Raw genomic sequence first — 23,046 nt, 5'->3', positions numbered from 1 at the left:
TTGAGTGCTTCTCATGGCCAAAACCAGAGATGTGTATAGCCTTCTCCTGTATAACCATTTCCTCTCATGGATTTCCCTCCTCCTCCTTTTTCTCTTAATCTAAGAAAAACGTAATTCAAAGCCCAAGTTGGTGGCTGTCCTTTGCACATCTGATCGACCCTCTTTGTGTGTGTGAGAGCATAAGGTTGCAAGCTGGCATGAACCTAGAATTTTATAAATCTATTTTTTAAACCTATTTATTAATCCTTCCTGTGAACCTAGAATCTGACCTCTTACCACATGCCTCACTGCTCAGCTGACAATAGCTACAAGCTCAGGGAAGTAAAGTAGTGACGGGCATGTGTAAAAAGGGGAACTTATTTTCACCACCTAATGCATCCAACGAAAAGCATCATTTTGAATATAACTGGTCTAACCTTCTCCCAGAGAAGCTACTCCTGCCATCCCACCATTACCAAAGCCTTGTTACATGCACCCAATACAGGGCCCAAAAGGGTTCTAAGGGCAAATGACATCTAATATTTCAAATGTCCTGTAGTGATTAATTTCCCAGGTAAACTTTTCACTAATAATCTCATTAAAGAGGGCACAGAAGTCCTATGAATGCAAAAGGAGAGACATTCAGATGAACACAAAATATCAGAACCAGCATACACTGCTGATTTGAAAGGATAACGTTCAACATAAACTGAGCTATTTGTGGAAACCACCACCATGCTCCAAAAATAACTAAGATACACATTATGTTCTATTGATCTTGCCTCTTGCATGACAAGCAAATACAAAGGCCACAAGTTTAATGCTTTAAGAAGAAGCTGTATGCCACAGAAAAGAAAAACAGAAGCAAAAAAGTGACAAAAGCTTGAAAAATAAATAGAATAATGCAGCTATTTTTAAGACGGACTTTTTCCCACAATCTAGAAGCCTGTGACTGTTCTTTCTCTCTAGAAATATTTATTATCCTATCCACACAAAACTTAATGTCATCATTTAACCCCAGCCAGCAACTAAGCATCACACAACCACTTGCTCTCTCCCTACCCTGAGAGTGGGAGCAAGTCAGAAAAAGGTAGGCTTCATGGGTTTAGATAAGTTTATTAATTGAAACAAAACATAATAAATTACTAATAGTAATAATTGTAATGAAAAGGAGACAAAGCAGTAAAACACAAAAAAGCAAGTGATGCACTACACAATTGCTCACCAGCCCACGCTGACTGATATCCAGCCAGTTCCTGAGCAGCAATTAGCTCCCTCCCAACCAGCTCCCCACAGGCTGTATACTGAACATTATGTTCTTTTTAAGAGAATATCCCCTTAGCCAGTTCAAGTCAGCTGTCTTGGCCATGCTCCCTCACAGCTTCTTGTTCATCTGCTCACCAGCAGGCATGGCAAAATAAGGAGTTTTTAATTTGGAATAAGCACTACTTAGCAAAAACTAAAACAGTGTTATCCACATTATTCCCATACTAAATCCAAAACACAGCACTGCACCAGTTACTAGGAAGAAAGTTCCTATCCTCAGCTGAAACCAGACCACTCAAAGGAAGAAGAGGTCCAGGTAGATATATGACTGCTACTATAAGGAAATGTAGTCCCCAAAATAATCTTTGTTAACTTGGGTAAAGCAGAACTAGGAAAAGCATTAATCCTTCCAAACACCTCTCACAATGCTGGTTGCACTCAGCCTCTCAGTGATGAATGCTGTTCAAGGTGCAATGCAGCTGTGTGCAAGAGGGCAGCTGTGACACACTTGGTCCTGTAGTTGGGTTAAGGCTCACCATCCCTTCTCTACAGCCCAGAAAACCAAACATATCCTGGGTTACATTAAAAGTGTGACAAGCAGGTCAAGGGAGACTATTCTGCCATTCTACTCTACTCTCCTCAGACCCCATCTGAGATGCTGCATCTGGCTCCAGAGTCACCAACACAAAAACAACATGGACCTGTTGGAACGAGCTCAGAGGAGGTCCATTAAGGTGCTCAGAGGGCCAAAGAACCTCTCCTATGGAGACAGGCTGAGAAAGTTGGTGTTGTTCAGCCTGGAGAAGAGAAGGCTCTGGGGAGACCTTACAGCAGTACCTAACTCCCACACAAGAGCTGGAAACGGACTTTTTACAGGAGCATGTAGAGATGGGACAAGGAGGAAAGGCTTCAAACTGAAATGAGTCAGTTTAGGTTAGATAATATGAGCAAACTCTTTACTGTGTGGGTGGTGAAGCACTGGAACAGGTTAGCCAGTGAAACTGTGGATGTCCCACCCCTTGAAGTGTCGAAGGTCACGTTGGATGGGGCTTTAAGCAATCTGGTCTAGTGAAATGTGTCCCTGTTCATCAAAGGGCGTTGAAATTGGATGAGCTTTAAGGTCTGTTTCAACTCAAACCATTCTACAATTTCTCCATTGTAGCCTCTTGTTAGTAGGAACCAACCCAAACCTCTGAAATCCTCTGGCCATCCATGCCCATGAAAGACTAATTTGATTATTAAAATAATAGTTAAACAGTAAGAAAAGAAAATAGATTATATCAGTTGGAATGCACCTACAGTGATCATCTAGTCCAACTGCCTGAGTAATTCAGGGCTGGCCAAGTTAAAGCTTGTTATAAAGGGCATTGTCCAAATGTCTCTTAAATGCTGACAGGCTTGGTGCATTGACCACCTCTCCAGGAAGCCTGTTCCAAAGTTTGACCCCTCTCTCGGTAAAGAAATGCTTCCTAGCATCCAGTCTAAACCTCCCCTGGCACAGCTTTGACCAATCCCACCTTTCCCATCACTGGATACCAGGGAGAAGAGCTCAGCACCTCCCTCTCCCCTTCCCCTCCTTAGAAAGCTGTAGAAAGCAGTGAGGTCACCCCTCAGCCTCCTCTGCTCCAAAATACACAAGCCCAAAATCTTCAGCTGCTCTACTAAAAAAATCGTTTAAAAACAATCATTACAGCCCTTTCACAGGCTTTGTTGCCCTCTTCTGGACATAGGGAAGAAAGTCCATGGGGTTGACATGTAAAGAACAATGATCTCACACCCACCCATAAACACTTTAACAATTATTCTTAATTTGACAAAGCTCTGGAATGGAGTAACTACCAGCTTATAGACTCTTTCCCTTGAAAGCACAAACCAAAAACTTACTCTGGAATTACAGAGTCAATCTGGGTTACTCTGAATTTATCAGAACTGCACAATTAGAACAGTACAGTTTGCTGATAAGTTTCTCTCCCCTCAGAGCTCTGATTCTACTGAAAGCTCATTTTGTATTCATCTTGAGGGTTTTTTGTTTTGTTTTACATTCTCCTCTGGCTATACTAAATCTTCCTTTCAAGGTCAATTTGCTTTCCCAACAATAACTAATTTAGCATCACAATATCACAGTGAGCTATGCAAAAATTATCTTCTCTATACTTCAGATTAGGATTCAGAAGCACAAAGAAACTTTCTCATGTTCACACAGGGAGTCATCAGGGAACACAAACCATACATCTTCAGCCCCATTAGCTGCAAGACCACCCTTTATCCATTTTCCAGTTAAGAATACTAGACTGTACAAGAAGACTTCTGCAGTCAAGAATACCTCTGCATTTATTTCACTCATGAAACAAATTATTATGGTATTATTAATAATCTGATTCTCCTTCTTGATCTCTATCACTTAATTTCTAATTTTATTACTGTCAAGTGGAAATATTTTTAATTAAACATGTCCCATAATCAAGGTATTTTTATGGATTAGACACTCTATTGTCTAAAAGGGCTCAAGTATCTCTCTAGACTTATTTTCATATTTGGAAACTGCAAGATTTTTTTCCCTATTCTTTACATCCGGTAGCATTAGTGAATTCTGCATCCTTTCTTCCAAGAGAAAGACTAATAGAACCAATATATTCATTTGGCTTTTATGAAGCTCATGGTAGCTTTGTGTTTTATGTCTCAAAATTTGAGAGAGCCCAAGGGTCCAAAAGTTGCTAGGTGGAGTTCATATCTACACCCCTACAAAGAGCTCAGTTATAAACCCCTTTGCCCTATAAAGTCTAAAAAAACATGTTTTCAATGAAGTTGCTCCTCTACCCACGACCAAATCTTCTCTGGTGCTAAGACTGTCATTCATTCAGTTTTAGAAGCACATGAAGTCAAAGTCTGCAAATGCAATGCCAACTTGCACTTTCCACTCCTCTTAAAATAAGGCAATGCCTCCACTTCGGCAATTTTTGTTTTGTCTATCCTAAATGGACTTGTATCCTTACAAGGAGTTTGTTAAATCTTCTTAAGAGACAGTTGAGCATTAATTGTTCAGGCTCTCCCTCTATCCATACCTAATACTAGGAGGCCATGGAAGCAAAACCAAGTTTTCATTTATTATTTGAAACTACTTAAATAGGGGGAGGAAAGAAAAACACACACACAACACAATCCACCCCCCCCCCCCCAAAAAAAATTTAAAAAAAAAAACCCAGAGTAATTCCCTTAAAATTACTACTCCTCAGTGCCCACTTCTCTGGAACTACATTAGGATGGATAATGACTCATATGCATAAATACTACGAATTGAAATCTGCTACCAAAACGGAAGAATAATTAGCCCAGAAAAAGAAAAACAACATTTCTTTTGTACCATTAGTTCATTTTTTCACATCACAAAAAGCAACACTTCCATGTTCCTGGGGACTGTAGGAGAAAAAAATAGTGATGGAGAAAATGCTGATTTTCCCTGTGCCCTTGTGATTTTGACATTGAGAGAGTAAGTGCTGATGTACACACATTAATACCACATTGCAAAGGTCATAAGGATAGAGTTGCCATTTAAGTTTTCCAGGTACATCCTATTTTCACACTGAAAAATTTGTCCCCTGCTGACAGCCAGAGAGAGCACCAGCTATGATGAAATGGTTCTATCAACAGCACACAAACTGTAGAACTACTGGACAAACATCTATCCCTATTTTAACAGAGTATCCCATCTCTTGCAGACAGCTATGCAACTCTGCAAAGTGCTTGGTGGTACTTGTTGCTTTTCCATTTGCCCATCATGGACACTCAGATGGCTCCTGTTGCAGTAGTCAGTTGGCATTCCATACATTGAGATTTTTCAAGGCTGGATTTCCAAACAGAGATAAAATGAAAGATTAAGATATGAGTGAGCTTGCATCTGAACCTGGAGCAGAACAAATTCTATACTTTAACTGTCCCAGAAACCTGGAATGTTCAGGATTCTAATTATGTGACCCATGTTCATGTTCTCTCAAAATAGAATTTAAAGGTGATGGGGGGGAGGAGGAGGCGAACATCCATATCATATAAAATGAAAAGAGGCAAGGAGAGAAAAACATACAGGAAAAAAAAAGGTGACTTAGGAGGACAGACAGGTATAAAGTCTGAACTGTTCAAGGAGAATTACCCAACACCATGTGCAGGCTTTTGTGTATTAGGTGAGGAGCACTAACTTGCACTATTCCAACACAACTGCATGAGACGGTCAGAGCCTGCTGCCATGATGGCAAATGTTGTTTATCTTCCTCTCAAGGTAAAACTGCACTAAAATTATTAAGATATTTTAATAAAATAGAATTTAAAAAATAATTTTACATAAATGTTACCTATTGCAATCCATTTCCTTTTTTCCTTCTAGTTTATGGAACCAGTATGTTCTCTCCTCTAAAACATTTTTACCCTTTTCCCTCAATGGAAACTCCTTTCCACCTAGCTGCATACTCATGTGTGACTAGATATGTAAAATAATGGGTTGTCTTCATGCCCATATTTTTATTATTTATTTTAAGAGTTGTCACATGGTAATGGTGCTTTAAATCAAAAGATGGTGTATTTCTGACAACCCTTGGCTGACATATATCACCCTTTATCACATTAAAATGGACAAGAACATAGCAGAACATGATTTATTGCTGCCAGGATTGGCATTCTGAAGAATGGCTCCATGAAAACTTTCAAAAACATCACTATGTTGATGGCATTTGCTTCCAGTTTTGGGGATTTTTAAGGGCTTATTTTCCTCTCACAATCTGAAAAAAGTTAAATATCAAGACACCAGAGTGTCTGCCAGTCAATCAACTGTCATAAGTATCCACAGCTTCAGCTGCATCTAAAATTCCCAAGGGTATGCCCAGTAAGAGAAAGTTTTTTGAGATGCAGGAATGTTTCACACCTGAAGACCTGTTATTAAAAATTTTCATTTTCAAGAAGCTGTATCAAATGCACAATTACCAACATCACTAATAGCTCATAAGAATAAGTGACCAATGAAATTTTTTACATGTGTGGCCTTATTTTACACACACACAACCTTCTCCTTCCAGGCATAGAATGAATTATTGAACAGATAACCCGGAGCACTCTCTTCTAGAAAGACAAAAAGAAGATGAGAATAAATCAGCCACCCCACAGGGTATCAGTGAGGATGAAAACCCACTGATTTTTGAGAGCTCTGCCAGTACAGATAGTCTCTGGAGCTGTAATGCACTGATTCCAGCTAAAGCAAACCAAAATGTTCTTTTTGCACACTTTGAATTATAAAAGGTTCATAGGCTAACCTAAACACAAGACTGGAATTTGACATGTTTCTGCTTCCATTGGTGTCTTGTGGGAAAAATTCTTGGAGTAAGAGCCAACATAATTTGCTAGCCTGGCTATTCCCACTTAAGCATTTACTTCTACTGGGTGGATTCAATTCTCCATCTTTGGCATTGTATGAAAAAATGAGCATAGAATGACTATCAGCTACATGTCAATAGCTGAAATGTTGACCACAATACACTTAACACAGTACTTTGACAACATACAGTAGATGTTCAGGAGGCACTCTAAGAATTGGACAAGTATAAAATAATACTTGCCTGGATAACCACTTGAATCAAGAAGGTAGAAGAATTTGTGAACCTTCTAAATCATAGAAGCACTAGAATTGCATTAAAAGGTTTGTCATCATGGATTTCCTTATATTTATATAATGAATTTACCTTTGAACCCATGTCAAGATGGAGGATTAACAATATCCTCTACAAATTGTGGCAAGTAATTCCTCGTGATAGCTTAGACACTTGCTGTTTAATCTGTTGCTCATTCTTATAAAAGAATGAGTAGGCAGGATTATTTTCTCCATGCCTCCCATTATAAGATTAGATAGAAAATATAGATTAAATAGACTTTTTTCTCAAGGCAGAAGAAACCATTTAACCATTCCTTTATCAAAGCTATTCCACGTAAATCCAAGTATCCATAATAAGCTGAATATCTGTTTGTGGAAAAAGCCAATGCCTGTGAGATCTTTTCACCCCTGCTTTGTTGCAGGACAGTTTCCATTTTCTCCTGGTGATGTTTGCTCTTGAGGCAGGAATCTGAAAAGGAATAGGTCATCTTGCACAAGAGAGCTTTGTGTTTCAGAGCTGATGGGCTCACGCCAGCCTCAACTTCTGTTGCTTTAGCAATGACCCCCCAACACCTACAAACATGGTGAAAGCAGTTTCTCTGGGGACAGACACTGTAAAATGTTGTTCCCTTCCTTCCAGTAAGCTGTGATCCATTTAGGCAAGTTAGGCTTTACTTTCAGTACCTACCTAGGAAATATCTGATGGCATGTTATGGCCCAGTGAAGGGAACTGAAAGGAAAATACTTAGCACACTATTAAAACTGCCCCACAAAAGTGTCAACACATTAGACTTCCTTTTTTTTACCTAAGGAATTTGCCTAATTTGTAAAGAACAAACATTCCCTTGCTGTTATTTTTTTGCACTCTTTTATATGTTCTGGGGATAGCTTGTGAACAGGTACAATAATTCTCATTGGTTCAGATCACATTTCCAAGTACACATTTCCTGTATGTTTTCAAAGCCATTTTGGTCCTTCAACATCCAAATATATTTCATAACTGAGAAATCTCACACCTCCAAAATGTACTTGTCTATTTCCTGAATTGCTGACAGATACCCAACTGTATTGGGAATATGTATGTGTGAATTGAGTCTGCCAGGATCCAAAATCTGCTATTTCAGTGAATTCCATTAATTGAGTCAAAACACACTAGAAATTTCAATTTTTCTGAATCCTTCTGGCATAAGTTGTTTCCGTAAGAAACCACTCAAGGACTTAAAGCTGCCTCCCACAGAGAGAGGCAGAAGCTAATAGTCCAATTCAGCAAGGCTGATCCTGCACTGATTGCTAGCATTTCCTCTGCTCTAAGAGAAGTCAATGCATATATCAAGGACAGAAGGAAGGGATACAACTAGACAGAAATCAACTTTCATCCCACATAAAATCTCTACATCTTTTAATCCCATCTAGCTAAGCTTTCCGCTGTGAATATGCTCCAAGAAGATTCAAAACTCTTTCTGTGCAAGGACACAGAATTTGTGTTCCAATTGAGTAGGGACAGGAGGATATAAATGAGTTCTGAGGTGTGCTTCAAGCAGTGGAAGAATCTTATCAATGCATGGAAATAACTGATGGGAGGGAATGAAGAAGAATGAGACAGACTCATATCAGTGATGCTCACTGAGAAAACAAGAGACAATGGCCACAGATTGGAATGCAAAGTTCTATCTGAATAGAACAAAACCCTTTTTGTACCATTTGGGTGGTCAAACACAAGTTGCCCATAGAGAATGGGAGGTCCCCATCAACAGGTACAGTCCAAAGTCCTGGGCAACCTGTGGTAGCTGACCCTGCTTCAACAACAGGGTTGGACCAGACTGTCTCCAGAGGTCTCTTACAATCTCAACCATTCTTTGCTTCTGTAGTGAAGAGACAGGAGGAAAAAGATAGCTCTGCTGTAAAAGCCATAATTAAGCTGCACTGGCAGCCTGTAGCCAAGTTCCAAAGATCTCAGTGGTGGGACAGACGACTTTGATTTGATAACCCTTGCTGCCAAGCAGGACCATTCTAAGCAGGATTCAGTGCTGCATCAGCATGACCACACAGCCATAAATTAGCACAGTCTGGCCAGAGATCACCTGTGTCTGTCTATAAAATATAATGGACATACCTCTCAAAAGAAAGTCAGCTAGGAAGAAAAAAACCAATTTCCTCCCTCCCCTTTGTTTTTTTGGGGTTTTTGTTGTTGTTGTTGTTTGTCTTGGTTGTTTGGGGTTGGGGGTTTTTTTGGTTGTTTTTTTGCAGTGGGAGGGGTTATTTATATTGGTTTTTTTTAATATATCCATCAGTAGAAACAACAAGTCCTGCTGCACTCCCCTGGGAGTTTCACTGGGAAGGTGCTCCTGGTTCAAGAGTGCTCAGTTCAAAGGCTATTTTGCCCAGCTAGCTATAGCCTCCTCAGCAGATTGTGCCACTGCAGAGCTTTACTGCATTTTTTCTGTTCTTCTGCAATTTGCTGAAGAGAATCAGCAACACAATCAATGATTTAAAATAAAAATGAGCTAGAGCTAATTTATAGCATGTTTCACTCCTCCCCAAAGAGACATGAAATGGAGAAAAGCAGTTTATAATACCATATAATTTCTTAATATCAGAAGCTATAGTACCTCAGAAAATGAGGTTGTTTTGTTTTAGTCTGAAAATTTATCCCTTCCAAATAGCAAGGAATAACTTGAAATAAAAGTATTCCATTGATCTTTTTCATACGCTAATTTCAAGCACACACCTTTAACTGTTTAGATATATTATTATTCTTCTATACTTAAGGATTCATTCTCTATTACTCAGCAATCAGCTTCCAAACATTTTTTGACCTAAATTAAAGCTCCAATTCACTCACTGGTCCTCTTTTAATATATATATATACCAAGTATAGTTCCCACTCACAAAAAAACTCAGATATAAACATTTTAGGTCCATGAGTAGTTGTTCCATTGTGCTTATAATGTTTCTCAGCACAAATATTTCCAAGCAAATATAAAATAAAATTTGTATGTTATTAGCAGAAAGCAAACAAACAGCAACAACAAAAAAGCAATATATACACAAATAAAGAATGCCACTGCTCTACTTTCTGGGTGACTTCAGAGCAGAAACTTTTTTTTTTCCCTTCAGAAATCTATGAGTAAACCTCAATTTAAACACTATTGCATTGCAAATTATCACTTAGCATGGCTAAGTCAGTTTGCATCATACAGGCTACATAGAGGTTTCACTCTGGGATTCCACACCTGGCCCTACAGCCACTGACCTCTGTTTTAAGCCTGCCATGCCTCAGAAAACTGTGTGTGTTATTTGGTCTTGCTACAAGGGATAGACAAAAGGACCACACAAGTTCCCATTCTAAGATGCCATCCACCCAGTTTTATTTAACTGTTACAGTTATTTTCATGCTCAGATTGCAACAGCAACACTAGTTTTAAATTGGCTAAAATTTGGTCTCTAAAAAATTACATGTTGCGCCTTAAAATCTTTGAAGAGCTCTTGATCTACTCCCTTAAAATTTGTCTTAACCTTCTGCTACTATCCAGAAAATAAGAGATGCTTACATTTGTTTGCATCACATTTATTATTGCATGTATTAAACACATACCCTAAGGATGCTGACACACTCTACCACATCACATCACACACACGGATACAATTTGGCAACCATAGAGAGGTAAACGGGGTTAACCTTCCTCTGAAACACTGGAAACTGGCCAAGATTAAAAATATGACAGGTGAAGTGTGCTAATCCTATCAGAGGCATCGAAGCCTGTCAAGCATTAATATAATCGTCAGCTTTTGGATCACGAATGGGAGAGTCTGAGGCAAAGCAACTAAATAACCACTGAGCTCAGGTAAAGGCGATAGACAAAAAGCTTGTTGACCTGTTGAGGTGGAGGAAATGCAAGGGACAGAGGAGTATGTAACTTCTGAAAACCTAGCAGACCAGAGAAGGTACTGGGAGATGAGGAATGCTTTCAAGCAGAACAATGATAAGGCAAAGACAATTCCAGAGCTCTACCACACAACCTGCCAGCAAGTCAGTTCCCTCAACCATAGTAAAGCTCTGGCATTATGAGCTCAGTTTTTCCACTTTCTGGAATGCTACTTTACCACAAATAATCTCTGGACTTGAAAAGCAGCAGCCTTCTTCCAAGCTGCCCTGCAACTGATCAGAAGTGAACAGGCTGAGTGCCTGCACAACTACAGGCAGAATGGTTTTAATTGCACCTATTACAGAAACCGAGCATGTGAGTTCCTACGTACACTAAGTAACATGTATAAACACATTGCCTTGAGATGTTTGGTTGTTTCCTATGACATGAAGACCTTATTGACAATAAATAGGGGATTTTAGTAGGGAAAGGACCAACACTGGGTGATACAGCTTCCAGAATCAAGACTACATCATGAAGCCAGGTTTCACGTAAAAAAAAAAAAAAAGGTAGCAATTCTGGGCAGGTATTCCTTATTTTGTAGAAATTTTAATCAATCCATCTTAAAAAAGCTCATAAGGTTCCCTCCTGATTTTCCACATGCTGGGGAGCCAGAACCCTGTCTTACAATTTACACTGTTCTAAGACTTCATGCCACAAGTGAGCTCTGCATGTAATTTTAAACAGTCACCTACTAAAACCTTTATATTATATGTATTGCCATGAGGGTCTCCCCACTAGTGAACGTGCTTTTCTGTATTCAGGTGCACAGATGCTTAAACATATCTGTACATACTGGTTCAGAACTTTGTATGCTTTTTATTCTGTGTGCTTCTCCCTGGATGGCTGAGTCAAGCATGATGGATTAGAGTAGTTGTTCAACTACAAAGTCATTCAATGACAGTCTGACAGAGGGCATTCACCTAGAAAAGTACTCTGCAAGCTGGCATTTAGGGTATTACTGTCTCATATCAAATCAACTAAAGCGTTTTCTCTAGTTTTTCTCAATGATATTTTGTTAAAATTTCTACGTACCCTCTTAAAAGTCATCTTGATTAAATGCTGTACCCTATGCCTGAAATTGAGGAATAGTTGAGAAAAAGAAGCAGAGTGCTATGTATCAAGGCCAAACTCTTGAATGTTATTTCTCTTAGTTAGCTATAAGCCCAGCATAACCACATCCTCCTTTATATGCTTTGCTCATAGAGCACAAAAAACCCTGACCATGACAGCTGTTAGCTCCATAAAACTCCCTGTGTTTTCAACTACCAAGATAAGGGCTTGAGGAAGCAAGCTGAACAGCCAGCCAGAAATTATACCTATATCTGATATAGCTTTTGGTGATTATCTGTCTGCATTGCTTTCAGCTGTTTCCAAGAAGAAAGAAGTGCTCTTTCATTTGCATAGATATTCTTTTCCATTCTGTTTCAGACAAATAGCTACTAACAGTTACTCACTGCTTTTGGAATCAGGTCCTCAGATGTAAGGCAGCTCTTCAGCAAGGCTGACTCTGACAAGAACTATTCAAAATATTTTTTAATCTGAAACACAATGTACCTTTTGCAATCCCCAATGGTATGCCAACACACACCTTAATTATTGTCATTGACAAAAAGCCACAGTTTGTCTGATTTTCAAGAGTATTATAGAGGGAAAAATCCCACAATGCTGTAGTAGCACAACATATGAAAGAATAGCACAGGACTCCAGGGTCTCTTTTTTAGAAGCCTACTCCCTTACCATTTTTCATTTTGAATTTTGCTGAGTTTCCTAAACATATATATTTTTAAATCACCTCAAAAACCAATGTGGGCCATGCTTATGAAATCATGGCAATCTTCCAAACAATCCCAAGACTAACAAGTAAAAAAAAAAACCAAACAAACAAAAAAACCCCCTAAATGTTTCAACTGCAAGCAACCAAATTAAGAGCATTTGGGGGGGTGGGGTAGAGAATTCTTTCTCTTAGGGTTCTCCCTCGCCCCCACAAAAAAAAATAAAGTGATTTGGAGAAGCAACCACATATTCATAAAGTAATCCTGCATTGCCAAATCTTCTGTGGTAAAAAAGGCTCTCAATAAATAAAATTCATTCAGCCCTAAATATAATTAGCAACTATGTTTCTTGCAAGTGCACAAGCTTTACCCAAAGTGTGTTTTAAGGGTAAATATATTAGAATCAGAAAGGCTCTAGGAATATGGGATTTTCAATGACCTATTTGTTTTCATGGCATCTCACGTCCCGGAAAAAAAAAAATTTAAAAAACCCACACAAAAAAAACAGTCCCAGGAATCTAACAACACTTTTCCTATGGAGAATCTGACAGAACCTAACATGGTCCTCCTTTCCCTCCCCAAGTCAAATGTTCCTCTTTCTTGGAAAGGATGTGGGAAGTTGCTAACCACTGAAATAACGAAGAGTAACTTGAGGACGCATAAGCAAATTCAGTAATTTGAGGTGAGATTAATGCCATCATTTAAAATACACTTTACTAAACACTTTTTAAAAACATCTTGGGACAATTTTGAGGTCACCAAGGTAAAGACTGCAATTCAGAACTGCATGGATACAGCTCCTGATTTGATTTCCTGGAAGCCCAAGTGCCAGGCTTCATATGGTTTAATAGCCTTCACTGACAGCAGCTCAGTCACCAACATGCTTGTGGCAACAGTGAGTTTTAAGTGCACAGAATTCAGCTCCATATATTCAGTGCGTGAAATACGAATATCCACTGTGACGAAGAAACACTTGGAGCAATTCAAGGAAAATGTTTTCACTTTAATGTCCACAATTGGCTAAATGGGGAACATTCCTTCCTGCATGAACAATTGCTGGCCATCTGCCAAAGCCTCCAAGATGAATAAATTACCTAAAATTAGCTAAGAAAAATTACCTTGATATTCTTACAGGCTATAAGGTGGGAATGTGAGTGGCAGCCAGGTCAGTGGAACTTAAACCTCTGCTAGGAAAACAAGATCACCACATGATTAGCAGTGCTACAAGAATCACCAGCACCTTCCACAAATCCCAACTACCTCTTGGACATTGAAAAAATAGAGAAAACAACTGCCTGATTAATAATTGTCCTAATATCTTGAATGGGGCAAGCAACAAACAAGTGTCTATTGAATCTGACACCTGAAGAAGCCACATGAGACCAGTGTCTCCTCCAGCTTCAAATACATGTGTGATTGTAGGTCCTATTCTGGCCATACTTATTTGGGCAGATATTAGAGGTTTCATTCTGCTATTTGAGATCACATTCTGGCCACACTTACTTGTGCAGAGGTTACAGAAGCTCTTAAACCTTTTGCAAAGATATTATTAGAGCAGTGAGCAGTGCTACATCATCCCTTCAACAAGGGCAATGGATAAATGCTTCCTACTTTTTCTCTGGGAACAGGAGGAATACACTGTTTCCACTCTTTACTGATTTACTGTTTTAATATGAGGGATTTTTATGTCTCACCAGCCCTAAAGGCCAGAAATCAGGTCTCCAGGGCAGGTGAGCAGAACTCACAGTGACACAAGGGGCAACAGTCTGATGTTCTTTGCACAGCCACTGCCTGAAGATTTGGCTTTGACTTTCCCAGGGCTCACATGAAAGATTTTCCTTCTGCCTTCTCTATGTCTCAGCTTAGCCACAAGATAATAGACAAAGCACTGAAATCAGGTTTCTAACTGGCATCATGCAAGTATTCCATTTTCCTTTCTCTGAGAGATGAGAGTATAGAATCTGCTGGTCAGTCCTTGGGTGACCACAGAAAAGCCAACCTTGTAGGTTGGTCAAGAGGTGGCAAACGGCCACAGATCAAAATATATCAATGCCTGATAGCTCCAGTTTGAACAAGGCTGCCAATACAAATGGGAATTGTCACAATATCTCTCAGGTTTGACTAGGGATCATTTAACACATTTCAGCTACTTAAAGGCAGGATGTCCTGTCAGAATCACATTACAAGGTGCCAGTATCATGGAAGCACTCAGTATTTAATCAGCTGTCAGCAATTTGGAGTTTTCCAGAGAAAACTAGCCCTTAATTCCAAATTACCTTTCATACTGTATTCAGGGAAGATGTCCAGATCAAATGTTGTACTTTGTGTCTCATAATGTGGTATAAGAGATTGAAGCAGGATGTAATTTAGGGATTGTATTTCTTTTTCCTCTAATTAAAAAATATTTTAGTTTCCACTTTATACTAATGCAAATGTCATTACTACAGGCCCAGGAAATTTTACCGTTGAGTATGGGCAAATGTAATGGGCTGAAACAAAGTATCATGGAAAAACTATGCAAATCACCATGTACAGTAAATCAAGCTAATAGGCAGACTTCATCTTTCTTCCACAAAGGTCAAACATAGCCTGCGGTCAGGAAGGAAAGAAAGGGAGGGAGGAAAAAAAAAAAAGAAAAAAAGAGGGAAAAAAAGCTCTAGTGCCCAGCAAGGAAATTTAATGTTAATCAATTCATAGAACGTAAGTACAAAGACACAAAATAGTGGTGATAGATTTGCCTTTGCAGATGGCCTAAGTAAGAATCTTACCAAAAATCCCTTTGACACTCTTTTATGCACCTACTCTGCCCATTTCTGGTGTCTCCACTTTGGCATACTGACAAAAGTCAGAGTTTAAAGAAGGGGAAAAAACAGAATCATGCAAAGCAGACAGCTAAGTTCAATGCAAAATATGTATCAAAAAGCAGACCAAAAGGTTACTGAATCAAGATATTGTCAGTGCCTACACCATGAAGTGATTTCTGACAATAGAAGGCCCTTTACCACAAGCAAAAAAAATACAGCAAAACACCATGTGTAGAAGCTGAAGCTAGACTGTTTCAGACAAGAAATACACTTTCCCTGAAGACAACAAAAAAATATATTGTGCCTTTGAATAGCTTTAACTCAAAAAAAAAAAAAAGACAAAAGACACCTTCCCAAGAAGGCATGTTACATCTGATTTAGACACCAAAGACTATTTTTTAGATTGCCAAATGAAATTCAAGAGAGGCATCCACAGTTAGTAATACTAAACTGTTATACAGTATGTTATAATTCTAGAATAAAAGACTCCTCATTTTCCATGTTTTGCACAAGTTAAACATCACTCCTAAACCACACAGGAGAATACTTTTTCTTAAGAGTGTGATTCTTTTCATGTTTGTCTACACCAAAGCTTTGACCTGTCTTTTCCTTGCCTTCAGCACTACAAATCCCCATCCAGAGTCCAGTTTCTTCTGTAGCTGCAGAGCACAAACTGGTAGGTATCCTGTTCCTTGAGCTCCACCAAGCAAACGTTCACAGACAGACTTCCACAGAGTATCAACGAGACTACCATCCCTGGATATTAGTCATGGAATCAATTGCTGTGGTCCCCTCTGTTTTGCCTTGGGCAGCTTTTCTTTTATGTACTTTACAGAAAAATGTCCTTTTGTTTAGGTCAGGCTTCACTCCTTCTTTAATCATGGCCCATCAGCTGCCATCAAAGGCGGGAAGCTTCCACATGCTCACAACTCCAAACCTCCTCAACTCAATGTCTACATAAAAAAGTGAGATGTGTAGAATAGACTCCAAACTACCTGGACAGAGTGTGTAGGTTGAGTTTTTTAAGGACTTGGCTATCTGCCCTGGTGCATTCATATCTGGTTAGCCTACAGTCATATGTCATTTAATTATTTAGATTAAAATAACTGTACAACCTTCTTTTATTTTAAAATCGTATCATATACAGACCTCACCTCTTGACATTCCAAAGAAGTTATTTCATAGAGTGCAGATACCAAAATGCATGTTATACTAACAGTTTCAGTTACTTATAAAGACTAAATGATAGAAATACTCTACAACTTTTTATTCCAAAAGAATCACAGCAATTTGAGTGTCACTGGGTAATAGGTTGAGCTAATTAAAGACAGCTATGAAAGGTAAGAATTTTCTTCCATTTTCACTGAAGCCAGTGGGAATCAGGGAGAAAAAGCTACACATCAACACCAGATTATACTTGAATTCTCCTCTTATCTCTGTTCATGTTGTCTGACTAAAAAAATGTGATATGCTATTGTTCAGTGATCAATTTTCAGATTAAAGTGTTAAAGCAATCTATCCCTTCCATTTCTAAGCACCAGCTATAACTATGCTACATAAAATGCATCTGCTTCTGTATGATTCTTTTTAAAGTTAACATTGCTTAGACTCGGACAGCAGGTTTTCACCTCAAGCAATACCATCATTCAGTTATCTTGTGCTTCCTTTCCCCACTATGTTATTCTTTCTCTAGTCTCTTCATCCCTTGGATGAAGAGCTTTCAAGCAAGAGCTAATCTTTGCTCTGTGTGGCACAGTTCACAGACTAACGTGGTTCAACCTTCCCTCCAAAAATCAATGTAATTTCTCAGACATGTTATTCCTGCTTTTTCCCCTCTGAATACTTTCAACAAGGTGGAAGGAATGCTTTGTCCATACTGGAATAAAAAGAAAAGTGCTATTCCCTGTTGTCTCAATTTCATAGTCTATACATAATAAAAATCTAAGATCAATGATATTTTATAGACAGTTTTAGGAGCCATTGAATGCTGAAAAATAATTTAATTAAATTCCTAATAACAGGAAGAAAACCCATCTCATTATAAAAAACTCACAAACTCTAGTGTTCTCCTAAAAGCTGTACAAAGGATAAGATTCCAATCACTGTTTCCCACAGAAATTTAGAAAGGCTATAGATTGCTCTTTATCTCCATTATGGGGAAGCAGACACAGCAGATTAGTAGAAGATGAGTATTAAGTCTAGGTAAGTACATCTGTGGCTCAGAAGGAAGGTGTCTTTTAGTAAGCTTACCAAAGGACAGGTGTTTAACAACAATCAATATTGATTTTATTTTCATGGCCCCATGGAAATCAGTAGAATTTTTTGGGGTTTTGCACACTAAAACTTAATGCTAAATGCCTCCAAAATTCTCTTTAAATATGCATGAAGAATTTCAAAAGGTCATTGGGAGAGTCAGATGCATTAGGGTAAAGCATGTAGCTGTACTGAAGTTTCATTCTGCAAAACATTTTCAGATTTTGTTTGGAATGCTATGTCATCCTTTTGTTCTATTTTTTTTCTTTTAGAAGAAAGCTCTTTGGAAATACAGGGCAAGCACCACAGTGCTCCAAATCATCTCTCTTCTGGTTTTCCTTTTTCCCCCCAATTAAATTACATTCTTAATTCTCTGAGCTGTCATAAAGTGCCCTAGGGGCAGCTCCAGCCAGAGTGTAAACTGCAGCAGTCTTTGGAGACATGACATTGTCACACCACACTTTGTCTTCCTGGACAAAACCTCAAAGAGTTTAACAGGAGCCAGGATGCAATACGTCCCATCCATGGCCAAAAAACTTCAAGCTGTCTATAAATACCTCTTTCCCCTATCACACCCACTAACAACAAGATGCATATTCATCAGTGCTGCTCTTCCTCCTCAAATATGCTTAAGGATAGGTGTAAGCCTTAATTTAGTAACATACCAGGTTTTAAAAGCATGCTTAAAGGAATCCATCCTTACAGGTTAGCAGCTATAGGAAGATCGGTGGTGGGTGCATCCCACAGGCTGAATATTGCAAATCTAATCTATTCTAAAAATCCAAGGCTTTTGTTTTACCTATTAAACTGTCTTTATCTCAACCCACAAGTTCTCACTATTAACCTTCTGATTCTCTCCCCATCCCACCAGGGGGGAAGGAATGAACAGCTGTGAGGTGCTTAGCTGCTGGCCAGGGTTAAACCACAACCCTGAGGAATTATAAATACCTAAATAAATATAACTATTATCACTAACATTGAGGACACACTGAGGAAGATTAAGAGTTTGGTTCCATGGTATTGCAAAGCACAAGCTATAGAGCAACACTGAAAAATTACTTTATTTACCAAGAATCAATCTTAAACTAAAATATAATTCCCACTTGGAAGCACTAGGTCAGTAGTATGTATTTATAGAATTGTAGCCTAATTAACTGCTGGTAATTAAATCTATAAATAAATGGGAAAAGAATAGAACACATTTTGTTTAATTGCCTTAATTAAAACCTGGAAGCTAGCAAGTGAGACACATTGCCTGCTTTCAGTGAGTTAACATTGATAAAGCTTGCTATGAAGTTCATATTCTCGATTCTGGCACATTACCATGCTGTTGTTATTCATGAGGAAGAGACGCCCTTCAGGCAGCTATCATGACATTATTCATAACACATTAATCATCTTCTAGGTGCTTAACAGAAATTGCCAATTCAGCAGAGTGCAGTTTATTTAGGTAATCTGGAACAGAGCTGGGAGGGGAAAATTCATAGGATTTGGATTTCAGAGATTGAATGCTGCAAGCTTTGTCTTTAATATACTCCCATCAGGTAAACTCCAATTGCTTAGAGGTGGGACAGCAAAAATTTGAAGACACACACTTGCATTCTTAACCAGTAACCCTAAAACATAAATTATGTTCAAGCCAATTTCTAATGTCTTGGACAATCAACACTCAGCCAGTCTTAAAGAAAAATAAAGAAGCTTCCAATCAACTTAAGCTTTCTGGTGTTATAATTTAAAGTTATTTTGTTTGCTTTAAATGGAAAAGCTGTGCTGGATAAGGTTAGATACTACAGCAAAACTACTGCACATCACAGCCTTTTCAAACATGCACAAAAGTATTGTTTTTATGACCTAATGTTCAAGCTGGAATATGGCCCCAGAGATACTCAGCTGTCATGAAAGCTCTGCATGCCATTATGAGAAGAGAGAAAAGCAAATGAACCAGTCATTTGAAGGGTAGATACAGTGGGAAATGACTGAACACCCATTAAACAAAGGAAGAGAAAGAATCTAATGAGTGTTTGGTTGTAACAGTCACTGCAGAAGTTCATAAGAGTGAGGAGAGGAAACAACAGGTCAAGAAAAAACAGGGGGGAACTTACTCAGCTGGCAAGCTCTGAGGTGCTATAGCTGCAAGACAGCAGCTAGAGAGGCAAAGCGTGTCTTTATTTTCCTTTCAAAATGAAAACATCTGAATTAGGATACAGAATTGAAAAAAGCAGCCAACTTGTCAATTGTAAAGCACAGCCCCACACAGCTAATAACTGTGCATGTCACGCACACAGTCAGGAGTCAAAGGAATATGCTATTTTCCATGACTCATCAGCAGTGGGCACAGAGATGCTTGTAAACATCATCAAGCAGAATTTTATTCATTCTGAACTATACTTTAGGGAGTTTAGTGGACGCTGTTAAAATTCTTCAAGCAGCAGTCTGGAAAATCATGCTAACAAATAACCTACCTTTGTAATCTGCTGTGCATTGAACATAACAATAAGTCACAACAGGCTGTGCATCAATAGGCTGTTGGCACATGCTTTTGAAGGCATTCTGAGGACCCAAGCAGAAGGTTGAGTGCCACCATCCATCGAAGAGGAGCACCAGCAGCCTACTAATGTACACCCTGGCCTAGCTAATTGTTATAGCAACAAGGCTCATAAATCTCAAATTTTGGGTTTTCAAAAATATCTCTCAAAACACCTAGAGTTAACATTCACCCCTCTCTAAAGACAGCAGGTAAAAGAAAAAAATAGGTACCTTTTAAATGTATGATTTCTCTTGAGGGATGATTTTCAAAAGGTAGCATTAGTTTAGATACTGTTATTACAGGAAACACTTCAGAGCCCATGCACTTACAGCCTGAGACTGATAAGGGCCACTATAGAGGCAGGAGTTTTATTTGGTGGGTTTTTTCACCTCTGATAGGGAACAAAACACAAAGAGCTGAGCTGACTTTCCCAAGGTCACAGAATAGCCTAGCAACAGGACAGAGATGAACCTGCTTCTCCACATAACCAGTGAAAAATATAATGGGGGTAGACCAGCAGAGGTTTCCTAAACCTTTTATATCCCTTGTGTCTTCCCCATGCTGCTAATTTCCTACTGAAACTGAAAACTGAGAAAACAATTTCTGGTGACAAAATCAGGACAGCTTAGTAAGGAGAGGATACTGCTGGCAGAGACAGTAACTGTTCACTGCAGAACTATTAATTTTCATAATCCTTAAATCCTGACTAAAATGTTGTATTTCCATTAGGAACATAAAGAGCTCCTTGATTCTGCATCTAAGGAACACAATGGGAGAACAAGATTAAAGGCAAAGGATCGCAGAAAATGCAAGAGATCAAGCTGTTTGCTCCAAAGAGATTCATATACAAGCAAGGAAAAAGCAGCATCCAGTTATTGTAACAGAGAGAATTACTGCACATATACACTGATGAGGTACATTTGAAACTGGGAATTCTCAGAAACCTCACTAATTCTCCATTTTCCTACAACACAAAACACAAAAACTCTGCCACATACAGGCTTGGTCTAGAAGTGGTAGCTATTCACCCACCTTACCTTCTCACTGAGGACCTGAATCTGCTAGGTATCCTTTCTTTGGGGAAACAAGGGTTTCCACTGAAAATAATCCCCACAAGCAAATTTACTTAGAGGAAGGTGGGCGAACTCAAGAAAGGGATGCACATCAGAGGCCTTTATATTCCTAGGGGGTTTTAATGGGAAAGTTTATGGTAACATCAGAGCTGACATTTGTTTAATAACATCATCTAGGGTAATAAGATAATACTCCTTTCAGGAGTTCCTAGCTCTCAGAAGAGTGCTGGTTTTACTTTAGGATATTTTACTTAAAAGAAATGGGGCAAATGTTACTGGATGAAAAATATAATTAGTTAAAGAAAATCTTGATACCAAACAGAAACAAGAACATGTATTAATACATCAGCTGATGTTATAAAGAATATTAAAGCAACTTTAGCTATTAATCACAAGACTTGAAAAAAAGAAACAGAGGCCCTAAAAGCACTAGGAAGAGTTGAGATTAAGCATTAGGAACTTCTCACCACCACCACCACAAACAGACAATAAGACAAGCTACTAAGGAAAATGCTGGAATTGGTTATGAGCAACAGACCGGGCACTTGTTCTTAAACAGCTTAAGAATAGTCCTGCTTTGCCACAACCACAGAGAGCTAATCACATGGCCTCTCTGTCTCAACAACACTACACACAATTGCCTTCCCCAGAACTCATCTACTGAATGAAGTCTTTTATAAAACACTGGGTTCCTCTGTTTAAATTAAATTTAAATTACGTTTTTAAAAAGGTGACCCAAATAAAAGTAACACCAAAAAAAGATTGCACAGTGTCAGCACCTCACAGAAGTGTGCCATCGGGCAGAGCAATGTCACGTTTCACTAAGACCCTTCAAACCAAAACACCAAGCACTGTAATTACACTGCTTGCTTTGAATTATGCTAGGGAACTGCTCTCCTGCATCAGGGAACACTTCAAAGGACACAAGTGAAAAGCTGTCAGCACTAGGCAACAGCGTTAGGTTATCTCTCCAACCACCCAAGAGTGCTCCCATACACAGAGCAGCCCAATGCTACAATTACAGCTGAATATATCCATCCATTCAGCTCTCATTCTGAGAGCACCACAATATTGCTGGTGGCCCTCTGCCACCCACAGGAGTTTCCATACAGCTGGCTAAGATGGAAGCGGTGGGATGGACTGGAGATGCCAAATGTTCACCAAAACATAGAAACTATGCTTCTGCATCACAGCTTAATGTCTTCCAGATTTCCTTCTAACAACACTCCATCAGTTTGCTATTTGCTCATCCAACCATGCACATTCTTCATTTAGTTTTCTGGCTGGGTACTTTTTTGGGCATTGCCCTCATTTGACTCCATGACAGACTACATAGTCTCTTTAAGCAGTCTATCAAGCTGTAAGATCTGTGAAAAATTGCCTACAAAACAAGTTGCAGAAATAAAATGCATTCTGTTCCTCTCACCGGACCAGTTGGACCATTACTGCAATTCACAGAATCTGATCAGATGTTCCACTCCATTGCCAATTGCATATTTCATTGCTAGCACAAGCTCAGCTCTACATCAAGCAAGCTGGTGAGGTAGAAAACTCTCCTCCTGACCTTGTCCAGTTTACCAAAAAGTCACTCCAGAGGTGTGGAGTGGAAGCCAGCTGACCACAGACACAAAAAAAGAAAACCACAAGGTAGATGGGAACCACTTTCACGGCTCAGTATCACTCACAAACTTTACATAGGTAACACAAAAGGAATAAGGAGAAGTCAATTGAGATCTCTCACCTACTATATTTCCATCATCATCTCTTTGTCTTTCTTTCTCTTATTTCCCTCACAGTTAACTTCTCATTTTCTT

General features: G+C 38.9%; 1 long non-coding RNA gene across 1 annotated transcript in view; it reads right to left on the bottom strand.

Moving 5' to 3' along the window:
* Positions 1 to 1,740: 1,740 nt before the first annotated feature.
* LOC146439425 (uncharacterized) overlaps positions 1,741 to 23,046 on the bottom strand; it is a 34,195-nt gene continuing 12,889 nt past the window's right edge. Inside the window, exons 2-3 of the long non-coding RNA XR_014850795.1 lie at positions 7,264 to 7,343; positions 1,741 to 5,086 (exon numbers count right to left, since the gene is read on the bottom strand). This is a non-coding gene — a long non-coding RNA (uncharacterized LOC146439425). The remainder of the gene's footprint in view (positions 5,087 to 7,263; positions 7,344 to 23,046) is intronic.

Source organism: Lichenostomus cassidix, chromosome 3 (assembly GCF_008360975.1).
Source record: "Lichenostomus cassidix isolate B80296 chromosome 3, HeHo_3.0, whole genome shotgun sequence".
Taxonomy (NCBI): domain Eukaryota; kingdom Metazoa; phylum Chordata; class Aves; order Passeriformes; family Meliphagidae; genus Lichenostomus; species Lichenostomus cassidix.
This window is presented reverse-complemented; position numbering and strand designations above follow the sequence as displayed.